Genomic DNA, 14,779 nt, shown 5'->3' on the forward strand with positions numbered 1-14,779 from the left:
AAAACGTATGTTCAGGCAAAAATGTACACATGAGCGTTCTTAGCAGCATTTTTCATGACAGCCAAAAAGTGGAAACAACCCCAATGTCCATAAATTGATGAATGAATTAACAAAATGTGCCATATTCATACAATGGAATGTTATTCAGCTATTAAAAAAGAATGTAGTGCTAAATATATGCTCCTGTCCTGATGAACATTGACAGCATTATACTAAGTGAAAGAAGCTAGACACAAAAATACATATCTTGTGATTCACTTTATACGAAATGTCCAGAATAGGTAAGTCATTGAGACAGAAAATGGATTAGTGGTTGCCAGTGACTGGGAGGAGGGTGGAATAGGGTATGAATGCTAATGAGTACAGGGATTATTTTGGGGGTGTTAAAAATGTTCTCTAATTAGTGATTATGGTTGTACAGCCTGTGAATACACTAAAAAAAAAAGCTGGATTCCACAGTTTAAAGTGAATTTTATGGCATGTGAATTATACCTTAATTGAAAAGCTGACACCACCTCGTGAACCAGAAGCCTGGGGGTGGGGTAATGCCCAGTAATGGAAGAGAAGTCAGAGATGGGGGAGTCAGACGGGATTCAAAAAGTCCCCTTGGCTGCAAATTGGTACAGATTAACTGTAGTTCTCATTTGATCCAGGGATGCTTTCAGAACTCTCCCATATGCCTGTGATCATGAATCACCAGGTGGTGACCTGTCTCTGGGCTGCAGTTTTTCCCAAAGACTAGCCGTGCAATTCATCTTCAGGAACTAATAAACTCAGTAAGAGATAACTTTGAATTTAAAATGTAATGGTGCTATTAATCTTCTAAATACAGCACAGTTATCACCCAGAGCTCGCGTTCCCTTTTGGAAAAGATTAGACAGTGGGTGATTGTTCTCCCTGCTATAGTTCAGGCTACTTTAGTTCTGGAACTGAGACTGCGCTCTGGGTACTGTAATAAGGATGCTCGCTGAGCAGTGGATAATGGGAGACTCACGTATGTGAGTGGCTTCCTCTCTGAGTTGGCAACACTAGAACCAGTTTAGAGACAGTTCTACTCGTCATTCAATATCTTATATATTTAAGAATCTCCAGGGCTTACACATGTCTTGTAGAGGAAATTCTCAAAGGATGTGAGGACCTACTTTATTACTTGGGAGGATTTGTCTGTGTGTAACTGTACTGTGAGGTAATGGAATACACCAAGGGTAGAAAACCTGGTTTCCATGCCTCATCTGAGGACACAGAGCTGGGTGACAGGGATGGTCACATGCACAGTAATGAATGTGCTACACGAGAATGCAGACGATCTGTTAGATCAATAGTGTTAACTTGTCACTGGTGAGGTGACACATCAGCTAGTGTCTTCAAGGGTGTCCACCCCCTGTCCTCCCACGGCCTCTGCTGCAATGCTAAGGGAAGATGGAAGTGACTGCTGGGCAGAGGAGACAAGAAGCTCTAAATCAGGGCCCTAAGGTGCTGCAACTCTGAAACTATCCACTCTGCTTGGACCCTTTGCTGGTAAACTAACCACATTTTACAGAGACGTTTAAAGCAGCAACAACGCTGAGCATGGTTTTCATCCACCTAACAGTCCGAGCTCTCCCCAGTAGCATGCATTGAAACCCTGAAATAAGGTGCCTCATACAAGTTCATCTTGTATGAGGCACTGTGAGAGCAACTTTGTTTTGTTGCTATAATATGAGCGACTGCCTTTAAAAATGATTACAATGGTATATGGCAAGATTAGAAAGATGTTTTCTGTCTAATTCTTCCATGTTTTTGTTCTGGAGATGAAATGACTGGATTTAACTTTTATATGACCATGCCCATCGATGAGGTTTGACCAAAAATAGTTCCAGAAAGAAAAGAATGAGGAGTGACATCAGCAAGATGGAGGGCTCATGTCTCTCACAAAAGCAATAAAAACTCATCTCTCTCACAAAAACAATAAACTACAAACTGACGATCACTATTAATAACCAAACATTTTTTATTACATTTATATTTACAATACAGTTTTAAAATTCTATGGGAAGAAGTGATTAAAAATAGAAAAATCTATAATCCAATTTATCTGTTCTAATTTTTCACCTTCTTTATGTTAATTCTTTCTCCTCCAAATCATGAAAATCTTCAAAAAATTCTGCTACTATTTGAATAAAAGTGAATTTTAAAAATAAAGGCATAGTTTAAAGTGGATGTTTTATTAGAAATAACCTTTTAAAGGAGGCATAACCTTTAGAGATACCACATGTCACTCTATACCTTGAAAATGGCACTTATTATTTCCCTATCACAAAAGCAAGAACTCACAACTTAGGCTTAGCATGAAGGTATCTCAGTTATCTAGACAATTACTGATGGCAAACTAGAACCAAGATATATATATATGAATGTATATACAAATACATATGAATGAATCTATATACATATGTATGTATCTCTCTCTCTCCATATATATATATGGAGAAATTGAACATCTTTTTTAAAGAGCATAGTCTCCTTTTTAAAAGAAGTTTAAGGCCAGTGATCTCATCCTTTCTTTTCCCTGTCAGGAGAACAAACAAAAGCACAGAGATGTTCAGTAATTATTCCCAGACCCAAGCACTAAATAAAATGCAAAAAGGACCTAGATCTGGATCTTCTTGCAGATATATATATATATATATATATATATTTGGTGGAAACCAGTTTCCTAGAGGAAAATTGGCACATGGAAAAAATATCACTTTAAACCACGCTTAAAGGGAATTAACACAACCATAAGCAAGCTTCCTTGATTCAAGAGTAGTTAGGAAACTACCTGAGTCCTTTAGGCCAGTGAAAGGAAATCACCTACATTGATTTTTGCAGGTTGTGATTTTGATAGCAATAATAAATAAAGTGGTTAAATTAATTAAACAAGGAGCCCGTTAGACTGAGGTGGCTCTAATGCCCTGGTGGTCTATGTAATCAAACCAAAGTCTAACCTGTAAATGCCTCAATGTTACAAAATTGAAACCTAAGGACAACCAATCACAAACAGCCAACTAGGCTTTAAGCTATAGCTAATCAATACTTTCCTTACTTTGCTTCTGCTTTTTCTCTACAAAAGTGTCTCCCCGAGATCTTGTTGGTGGAGTGTGCCTAACCACTTCTGGTTTGGCACTGCACAATTCAAATCAATTTTTGCTCCAATACACTCTCAAAATTTTAATATGCCTTACTTATCTTTTAACTAAGTGGCCCTCATAATATCTTGATTTTACACCAATGTGTGGGGCATCTACACAGGCCCTAGAATGCCACTTCCATCATAACTGCTGAACACAACACATTGTCTATGGGCAATTTGCTGAAAACAGTTGTCAAAATTTGTCCCAACAGAAAACTGCCACTGTTGAACAACATCACTGACTTAGCAAACACATATGATTTTGTCAATTGTAAATGAATTTTAAGTCAATTCATAATCGGATGTGATATATTTTTTAACACCATTGAGGGCAGCTTGGAAACTTGAGTTTCCATTTTGTTTAATGGATCCAGTTAATAAACTATAATTTGTTGACTATAGGAGTGATTTATTGTTCTAATGAAAATATATTTACCAAGGAATGTGTACTTTGTCATTAATATCCCAAATCTAATTACACACTGAGGTAGAAAATGAGACAAAAATCACAAAAGGAACCACATCAACAAACTCAAGCAAATGTTGGCCTATGACTAGAAAGAATAGGATCAAGAAAACTACTCGGACAACACCTGACACAACAGAAAGGAAAGGGGCCCCATGCAGAAAAATGTCCATGAAAATATCCAGGATTTAATGAAACTAAGAAACTGTACGTGACTGGAGACACTGAGAGAATCTTCAAAAAATACAAAACCAAGGTAACATAGGATTCCAATAAATACAAGATTGCCATGGAGACACAGAATCCTTGGCCTTAAAGGAATGCCAGAGATAAATGGTATTAGATGTAGGAGGCTATTTATCACTGAGTTCAAATATTCACTAATGTATATTTTATTTTTTACTAGAAGTATTTATATATTCCCTTCTCTTCATTCACAAAAGCAAGTTTAGGAGATGTACACACATCTTCTGTCCTCAGTCTTCTGTCTTCTAACCACATAGCTGAACATCTGACTCCCAATTGCTGTCTCTATGAAAAGCCCTTTCAACCTTCAAGAACCACAAACACCATCCTTTAAGTGAAGAACATGTGATGCAGTAATCCATACAGTAATCCTTACAGAAGTTTAGAGATAAGTGCATGAATCAATTCCAGTATGAAAATATATAAAATATGTAAAATGCCCTCTACTAATGAAAAGCTTCTAAATTTGACACCATACATGAAAAAATAATGAAATCTTTTAAACTTTGTAGGTGAAGAACAAAAGTATACATTTGTGATTATTTTAAATCAGTAAATATATGTTCCTCCATATAAATTACACACTGAAGGAGAAGATGAGGCAAAAATGAGAAAACAATAAGAAAAACAAAACCATGAAAACGAATGAACAGAGAAATTAAGCCCCCAGAAATAGACTTGTGCAGAAGTAGGAATAAAGATTCCTCCTCCTAGGGATGTCTGCATGAAAGGGCCTGAAGTTAAAGGAGTAAGAAACCAAGTGTGAGCAGGAAAATGGGGGAGGGTTCAGGACATATTTTTAGACGCAAGATAGAAACTTTGCTCTTAAAGATACTCTCCAAATAAAGGCCCTCAAGCCTTTTTTGTATTTATCTGTGCTGACTTCTGCTGATTGGACTCTTCTTTGTCAACACTATAACTTCATCTGCCGTCATCCTCCTCCTTTACCCGTGGAAAACTCGGTCCTCCCTCAGGCCTCAGAGAAGCTGTGCTTCCACTGATGATGATATTTGTAAAGTAACCAAAAGGGGAGAAAAATAACACAGTGTATAAATAGAATCGTGAAAAAGGAGGAATAGAGAGAAAAAGAGAAAATTTAACCTAGACAGAACCATCTTAAGTTTGCTACCATGAACAGAGACAAAAATAAAATAATAAAATAATTGGCAAAAAAATATAATTACTAATAATAATTTAAAGGATCAAACCACTCTGATCAACTTGTGAATCTGAGGGTGAGCTTAGAGAAGGACAAAACAATGGCAACAATGTATCTTTGGATTTCAGGGGCCTCCCTGTCACAATCAGCCTTGGAGAAGTGGACGCTCTGCTCTCTCTCCTGAACGACCCTCCTTCCACCCTAACCTGCCCTCCTCCCTCCACCTGCTCTCCTGGAAGATGCTCTTTCTCCTCCATGTCAAGGAACAAATGTGCTCTGTTGAAGGAGACATGTTGGAAGCCACCATATGAAGACAAAGATGCTTCTCACTGTTTAACTAATGTTCTCGATGATGGAGCTGAGTTACTGCAGTCCTTGAGATTAGATAGTTTTGGTAGCACAGGAAAATAAAATGACAGTAATTGTCATGTATCTAACACAGGATCTTTCAGTAATTGCTTGTAGAGGAGACAAGAAGGCACAGTGGAAGGTTGGGGGACAGGTGGGATGGGAGGTGTGTCAGATTAGGGGGTGTAAAGAGCTTTGGAGAGATGAGTCTGCATGTCCATGAATGACTGTGAAGGCTCAGATTCCTGGCTGTGAATGATATAAACAGGCCATAAGGTTTAAGAGGACCAGTCCTGAGGTTTTGTCACAGTATGTAGGGAAGATATTGGTGTAAACTCTTACTTATTTCTTACATTTAGTCCCTTAGTTAATGGTGAGATAGTCATGTCAAGATGGGAATGGAGCCGTTTCACCAAGGGGACTGGGGTTGTGGGATCTTGCTTCAAGCAGGGGCCCTTGGCCGTCCATTTGCCACTCTGATAGAGAGTGGTGGGCAGTCTGGGGGAAGATGGACTTACCAGAGCCTCCTTTCCTCCATGGATCTTCCCTAAATCCTGCTCTAGGTGGTATGACAGGGTGCTCTCTTGTCAGGGACATACAGTGAAAAGAATATGAAGTCAAACTTAAAATTCCTTCATGCCATTGACCTCTCATTCCAACTTCTAAGATAGGATCATTGGCAAACAATTTCTCATGAAAACTTACTGAAATGTTCTAATTAAGTTATATATATAATAAATTATACACACACATACACACATGTATATTCATGTAAACATACATTGATCTATATAGGAGCTTGGTCCTCAATCATCTTCCATATTTTTAATAAGATTTATATTTAAATCTAAAGTTTCAATGGAACAAATGCTTAACTGACAGATAATCAGACATTGTAATTTGCATGTCTGTCTATAGATTCGGATTATGTGTAACACGGGCTGTGTTCAATAACCCATCTCACCAAGAACGCTTATAGGAACAGGAAGGCTCTCCTGGGTGATTCTGCTCCACGTGGTCTCCAGTGGGGACCCTGGATGGGATTCAGGTGGTGTCTGTGCTGGTTTCATGAGCCCAGGATGGCGTCACTCCCTTGTCTGGTGCCTTGGAAGGGATGGCTGGGAGGCTGGGCTCCATGGGTCCTGTCACTCTGGGTGACACCTGCACATGGCCTCTCCCTGGTGCTGGTGTCAGGGTGGTCAGACTTCTCACATGGTGGCTCAGGGATCCCAAAAAGAGTGTCCAGGGAGAGGAAGTGGAAGACACCAGTGTCTTAAGTCCTGGGGCAGAAAGGAGCACAGTGCGTCTTCCTCTTCCTTCTGTTGGTCTCAGCAGTCACTGACAACACTCAGTTTCAAGTGGAGGACATGACTCCACCTCTCCCCAGGAGGACTGGACACTGAGACAAGACCTCAGTTCATCCTGGGTCAAATTGACCCAGACAAGGTCCCTCTTTGCTTAGCCAGGACACCAGTTTGTCTCAAGCTGGGCCTTAACTGAGTTTAAGCCTAACTGGACTTGGATTAATTTCTTTTTTCAGTAAACTGCATCCTCAGACACAGGAGCAGGCAGAGTAGCCCAAACACCTGCTGTGGTTCCTGAAGCCACTCAGTGTGCCAATATGTAGGCCCAGCTCTGACCCCGACCTACAGGTCCACGTCTGTGTCGGGGTGAGTGTTCAGAAGGAACCCCACTACCCCCCCCACCCCAGCCAGGCTTGTTCATTCACAAACCAGAGGTGGGGGATGGGTTTGAGTGAAATAATAACGGTATTTCATTAAAAATATATCAAGTTCCATGAATGGCTTTCCAGTTTACAGATATCCCCATATATAAAATACCTTCCAAGAACTAGAAGTGTTTTAAAGTAGTTTGGCTTTGCTACTGCCCTCATTATTACCATTACTAGGAAGATCAGAGAAACATACACACCTGATGTGCCCCCTATGAACACCAGGTGACGCTAAGACCCTGTGGTTTTGGCTCTGGGAGCGATCCGAGTTGATACCAGACATTAGTACCTGTGGGTCTGGGAGGAACCAGGATGCTGCAGAGGACATGAGGACACGGGAGCTGCTGGCCCCCCCGCAGGCCCTCAGTGAAGGAGTCGCCACAGTCCAGAGAGGGGAGGGTTAGTGAGGAAAGGCACAGAAGGAGCAGAATCTTTGGACTAAAATAGCATTTCCCATGGGCTCATGGGCTGCAGGGGAGGGGGGAGGATAAAAATGAGGATGAAGAGTGGGGAAAGGATTTGTCATAAATTGCAAAGACCCTATAAAAATAATGGCCTATACCAGTGCTTCTTAGCAGCTGACGAAGGGTAGTGATAAAAAAAAAAAAAAAAAAAACATGTTATGTACCTTTAATATAATAGAATATAAAAATAATATATAAATATGTGTAATATTAATATATGAACCAGATATATGCATAAGTCTATATTGGTGTGAATGTTTAAATAAGTAAATATATCCTAGAGTTAATTGACCCTCAATGGCTCCTATAATGGCCTATAATCTTGTTTCATCTCCCTGAAGGAGAGAAGTGGGCTGCAGAGGAGGCATCAGTGTCCTGAGAGAGACTTTTAGGTCTTTTCCCCCATTTAAGAGGCCAGGGCTGTTTAGGAGGCCCAGGCAGGGTACTTCTTTTAAAAAGTCAGTTTGCTATTTTAAAAAAATAAATGAATACCTTTATAAATGGCATTTGTTGTTACAGAAACGTCTCCAAACAAACAAAGAAAAACACCTAATGAGGAATAAAGAGACTTTCAGGTGGTCGTGTTTGACTCTAATTGCTGTCATCGTCGGGGCAACCAACCAGTGTGGATGGATCCCTAGGAGGGGTCTTCATGTGGGAAAAAATCCCTCACAATTTATAAAGCCCCTTGGGGACGTGAAGACAGTGACCAGGGCATTCGTGGAGGATTTAGCATTATTATTGTTGCTATTTACGAATCCATTCAGACATAGTAGCATGAAAACTGCCAATGCTGGCTTGCCGAGGTGTCCTTTTCACAGAAATATCTTGTGAGAGAAAACACATGGAAAAATGAAATAATTTCTAGCTTTTTAGGTATTACTGTTATAATTATTAAATTCACAATTAATAAGTTTATTAATAGTTGATTTAAATATTTGTCATTAAATAATTAATTTAAACACTGATTATCCCTTACATAAACTACATCTGAACTCAGTGTTTGCCAATAGTGAATCTTTAACGGAATGAGGTACATGATCATTATTATTAAATAGGTTTAACTCCAGCCTTCGGGAACCTCGAGTTGCCTGTTCCTGGGCAGATCGGGCTCCCAGCGATGGGAAGAGGAAAGGGCTACAAGGTGAGCCCTAGGCCGCTTCGTTTCTCACCAGGTAAGGAAAAGTGCTCGTGGTGTAGCCCCGCAGCTCCCTCTGCGGTTGAGAAAGGCTGTCAGGGGTCCCTGTCCCCTCTGCGGTCGCCTTTCCAAGGGCCCCACCTTCCCTCTAGCCTGTCGCCCACCAACTCCTGCCCCAACTGCCCCCTCCCTCCAGTTTCGCGCCCTGGGGAGAAGGTGTTGGGACTCGCTGACACCACCCCTTAACCTGAGGTCCTGCCACAGAGCCCCCCGGAGTGAGGGGTTTGTGCAGGCGAGGGGCTCTAAACACCCCTATTACTACCCAGAGTCGTGGGAGGAAGTGAGAAAATCATGGAGACGCCCCCCAATGTGCACAGCCCCCACGCCGACCCCTCCCTGAGGATTAATCCCTGGGATTCCAGGTCCCAGCCTAACTCGCCCTTGTGGACACCCATTAGCTGAATTCCAGGCCACAAACCTCACCCACTGACAGAGTCCCACCGTGACTGGGGCTCCCACCCTCACCTCCCCAAAGCTCCCACCTAGGACCAGCGTTCCCGCCCCTCTGCAGGACCAGCCTCCCTGCAGGGCCGGGCCACTCCCGGGACCTGCCATGCCGGACCCCTGTGCAGACCCCAGGGCAGGATGGACCAGAGCAGCAGCCCCAGGACAGGACATGATTGTCGGAGGCTGGAGGACACCCCCAGGTCCCCAGTCTCTGCAGCAAGGCTTCTGGAGACTGGACTTGAGTTACATTCAGATTTCCTTTTTCTGCTCTTTTCCTTCCTTTTTCTGTGAGAAAGGGTCTAAAATGGATCTGAGATAAAGTGGGGATCAGATGTGACTGCAACATATTTAGAAGACTGAGCTAGGGAGAGTGTTTCTAAGTAACCAGATCTGCGTTCCATGTCACCTGTTCTAACCACCTGGTGAATAATGTGGAAGTGATGGCAGCAGTACACATTCTGTGGCATGGAGGGTGAAGGGGAATCTCTGTCTGAAGAGGTGGAGGTAGATCTGAGGGCAGGAGAGGCAGCTCCCCCAGCAGGGAGGGGTGTTCCCGCAGAGGCAGCTCTCCCACACAGGATGCGAGGGAAGAAATCTACAGATTCCCAGGAATCTCTAAATTCACTCTTCTCTATGATCCTCCCTTTCTCCCATATCTGCACTGGCTCCCTATCGCCTTCAGGAGCATGTTCTTTCAGGGCCTCACCATGGCCTGACATATAACCGCTAGAATCCTTCTGACCCAGGCTGTGCACTGTCATTCACACACATTTAAATGTCTCCAGCCTTCCAGATTCTGTTCCTGTCTTCTCCCCACAATTCCACCTACACAGAGCCTCTCTCCATGGTCCAAGGAGAGCAGTTTACTCCTTCTCTGTCTCCCTTCTGCTTCAGCAGACCAGATTTGGTCTTCAGCTAGGTGACTGTTTTCAAGAAAGCTGCAAACAGTTCAAGACTGGTCTCTGGAGATTTTCTACCAAATCTGGAGATTTTCTTTTTTTTTTTTTTTTTTTTTGCAGGGAAGGATTCACCCAGAGCTAACATCTGTTGACAGTCTTCCTCTTTTGTTTTGTATTTCTCCCTAAATCCCCCCCCCCCAGTGCATGGTTGCATATCCTAGTTGTAAGTCCTTCTAGTTCTTCTATGTGAGCCTCCACCACAGCACGGCTACTGACAGACGAGTGGTGTGGTTCTGTGACCGGGAGATGAAACCAGGCAGCTAAAGCAGTGAGCGCTGAACTTTAACCACTAGACCACCAGGGCTGGCCCTCTCCCAATTTTCTTGAATTGTCTTAAAATTGGAAGCAAATTCCTGGGAAGGGGGAGGAGAGATTAGGGGACTTCTAAATTAAGCCCTGCCAGGAGGTTAATAGCCTGACTGGCTCTCACCCAGCTCTCTCCCCATCCTGTGGGCTGTGGGCACAGTTAACACAGGAAAGATTTTTCCTGGTGTCCCAGCAACAAGACCCACCTGAAGTGGCTGTTTTGTGTGTCCCTCATCCTGGGAGCTGGTCTACAGCCTCTCCATGCTGATGAGGAACAGGGCAGAGGCAGCCAGGATGGAAAGGGCTCCCGGGCCCATGGGATCTAATCAGACACGAGTACTGACACTGTCATTACTAACCACATACTGCATGGAAAGGCCAATCACAAAGTCGAGGATATTGTAGGTATTCAACAAATGAGAGCTATTATCTGAGAACACACACACACACACACAGTGAATTGTACACACACTGCTCTTTCTCTCTCTGAAGCACAAGGGACAAGCTGAGAGCAGGGGCCTTGCACTGAGTGTGTTCCATGAGGCCAATTCTGTCAAAGAGCTGGTGAGATGGTGACATGCAGCAGGACTCAGAGCCGTGTCCCAGGAGGCTATCACCTGAGTGAGCCCCCTGCCCAGGCTCTTTGGAGCTGGACCCTAGTGGGAAGGATGTGCAGGATCCTGTCTGCAGCTGGCAAGGAGGGGTGACTCGGGGCTTCAAGAATCCACACTGGTGACTGAAGAGCACAGAGGGGGAGAGGACCCCCCATTTCATTTTAACCATCACAGGCCTGATTCTCTGGGTACAGTTTCTGGGACAGAGATCATCATGCTCAAAATGAGCCCAGGCTATGGGATTTAATCCCTTTATATGCACATGAGGAGGATGAGGCTTGGAGAGGAGTGTATGCATCAGTGTTCACACAATGAGTCAGAAATTTGCTGTTTCCTCTCTTGGGCTGTCTCATAACTAAGCCCAGGCTAACAGTGAACTAGGAAAACCAGGCCACTTTCTCCACCCCACAGTGACCTGGGAATGAATCTCTGTGTTGTAGAAAGGATATGGCGAACTGAGGAGATGAGTAAGAAAGTCCTACAAACATGGATCCCTTTAAGTCATGGCCAAGGCTGAGACCACAGCAGTTCCCAGATCACTGAGGTCAGAGACTTTCCTGGGTCTGCTAGGACTTGGGTGTGACCACAGGCAAGTTTCCCCTCTGGTCCTTAGACTCCCGATAAGTGAAGGGAATTATCTCCAAATGCTATGAGAATCTCACAGAAAGTTATGCCCAAGGATGTGCATGACGTATTTATTCACAGTAACTCCAACTTGAAAACAGCCCAGTTTTCCTTCCATAGAATAAACAGTCATCTGTGGTAATTCATGCAATTGAGTAGTACTCAGTGATAAAAAGAATGAACAAGTGATACACAGGACATCATTATGCTGAGTGAAATAAATCTTACCCATCAGCGTACATACTGTATGATTTAATATGAAGTTCTAGAACAGACAAACTGTATCCATGAGGAGGAAAAATCAGAACAGTGGCTGTCTGTTGATTTGATGTGGGGAGTGACTGGGAAGGGGCCAGAGGGAGCTTTGTGGAAGGAAAGTTAATGGTCTAAAACCTGAAGGGGCTGAGGTTACATAGGTACATGTGTTTGTTAAAAATCATCACTTAAGGGCCGGCCCCGTGGCTTAGCGGTTAAGTGCTCATGCTCCGCTGCTGGCGGCCCGGGGTTCGGATCCCGGGCGCGCACCGACACACCACTTCTCCGGCTATGCTGAGGCCACGTCCCACATACAGCAACTAGAAGGATGTGCAGCTGTGACATACAACTATCTACTGGGGCTTTGGGGGGAAAAAAATAAATAAATAAATCTTTAAAAAAAAAATCATCACTTAAGATATGTTTATTTCATAGTATGCAATTTTTAGGTAAAATAAAATGTAATAATACATTTTATTGAACTCTACATATGAACTCTAGTATTACACATTCTGAATTATTTAGGACACAAGTTACTGATGTCTGTAACTTTCCTTGAAATGAATTAAAATTAAGATCAGTTGATGGAGTATGAATAGATGAACAGATATGTATAAAGCAAGTACATTCAAATGTTAATGGTAGAATCAATATTGTGGGAATATAGAGTTAAATAAAAAATTATTTGGTATTTCCATTGTCTTTGAAAATTTTTATAAATAAATGTTGGAGAAAAAAAAACTTCATGAGGCCCTTCCCACTTCTGTATTTTTTGGAGGAGCCCATGCAAAGGGATATGAATGTTCAGGGTAGTGGTTCTGTTCAGAAGGAAGAAGCCAGTGAAAAGCTTGAACCACAACCGTTAGGAACCATTGCTCAGGATCCCTGATTCCTCCAGGAATGCCAGAAAACCTCTTGCCTCAGAGTTCCCTCCCTACCAGCTGCCTGGACAGGGGAGGCCTTCCTTACTCAGCTCAGACGACAGCCAGGGACCCCAGGAGCTTGGACATGACCCTATGAAGGACACACTGCTCTCTGAGTGTGCCTGGTCAGGGAGATTACTACCACCACAGGAGGAGACAGGCTTTGTGCTGGTGACACCTCGTGAATAATCCCTTAGTGTGGACTCACATGTTTTTTCTTCAGCTGTAATGGAGAAGAAAACGCACCGAATAAGGCTGTAAGTGGTGAATGTGCCTACTTCTCATCTTACAGATCCAGAACCTCTGATGGTGGTGCTCTTTAGGGCACTGAGTTTTGTTCCAAGGTTTTATCTACACTTTCCTCTCTGACTTGTGCTAGTGCAATGAGCACTTGTTCTGCTACAGCTTTCTCAATTGTTCATGCAGACTGTGCCCACCTGAACTCTCCGTTCTCCCTTGGGATGGAAAAGCTCTGCATCTTTTTCAGCACTGTAAAATAATCCAAAAAATATCTGGTACACCCATTTTGAGGCTTTCTCTTTCTACTCTTTTGTTGTGCCATGGATTCTTTGCACAGCACTCTCTTTCACACATGCACTTCCATTCCCCTCATCAACCCAAGTTCCCAAGTCTGTCTAGGATTTCCCATACTAGTTTTTAGGGTCACAGAGCTCACAATATTGCCCATCCTTGTGACGTGCTTCCTGTTTTCACATCCCCCTGAGCATGTGGATTTTGGCATTTCCTTCTGGAACCCAAAGCGCTCAGTGTGGTGTTTCTCTCCTCCTTTACCTGCCCCAGGGAGGAGAAGGAAGATGCAGATGGGAAGGTGAGGACTTGAGTCTGGGCTGAGACCCAGAGGAGGAAGAGCACAGGTCAGGGTGGGCCCCTCAAAAGGAAGGGCCCTGATGATGTCGGGAAAGAAAGGAGAGCAGAGGGAGCAGGAGCCAGAGCTTCCCTCCCCTGAGATTTGGTCCCGTGTCAGGCCCAGGAGCATGGGCATCTATTCCACCCCCCCCAGCCTGCCCAGCCAATCCTGGCTGAGGCTCTGGGTTCGTCACAATGAGGCATCTGTGACGGCATGCGGGTCCCCACTCACGTGACCGCTTTGAGACTTCCTCCTCCGATGGGCCCTGCCTGCCTCCAGCTGAGGAGACCCAGCCTACCCAGAGTCTTACCTTCTACATCCCACTGACTTTCAGCCCTGTCCAGTCAGGAGGTGTCCCCAGTTGACTGGTGAATTTATTGGATCTGTCACGTTGCCAGCTGGAATGAGACAGGCCCCGAACACAGGGATCCAAGCCCAGGGTGGTGAGAGCAGCAGGGGTCGCAGAATCCCAGTGGGGGCTGCTGAACCCTGGGGTGGTCCTGCCCTCTCCTCCCCTGCAGGTGCCTCACTTGCCCTCTCCAAAGCCCCGCCACGTCTATGGGGTTTCCATGGTGACAGTAAACAAAATAGTTCTTAATTCCTTACTTCCTTCATTAGTTCATTAATCCCTTTATTTTCCATAAGTGTAGCAAACATTTCTCAGTTTGTCTTTTGTCGGCCTTTATTGCAGTATAGGCTTTTTTTTTTTCTATTTTTTGTTTTTGACACTTTATTTGGCAGCAGATAGTTATTTTATTTAGTCAAATTTGGCACCATATTTATTAACAAAAGAAGTAGGTGATGATCCCATCACAGATTCTTGTATTTTCCAGAGAAGTTTCAAGTGGATATTTTGTATCAAAAAGAGAAAGAGAGAGATTGATGAGAAAAACAGTTCCTTGAATATTTCCCTTTAAACTTATTGCCCATCATTGTGGAGATGAACTGACTTAGGAAAAAACTAAGAAGAAATTCTCAGAATGAAGGAGGTGAGACAATATAAATCAGAGTTCTAC

The sequence above is a fragment of the Ceratotherium simum genome, chromosome 28 (genome assembly GCF_057802395.1).
Source record: "Ceratotherium simum simum isolate JZ-2026a chromosome 28, ASM5780239v1, whole genome shotgun sequence".
In the NCBI taxonomy this organism is placed as follows: Eukaryota; Metazoa; Chordata; class Mammalia; order Perissodactyla; family Rhinocerotidae; genus Ceratotherium; species Ceratotherium simum.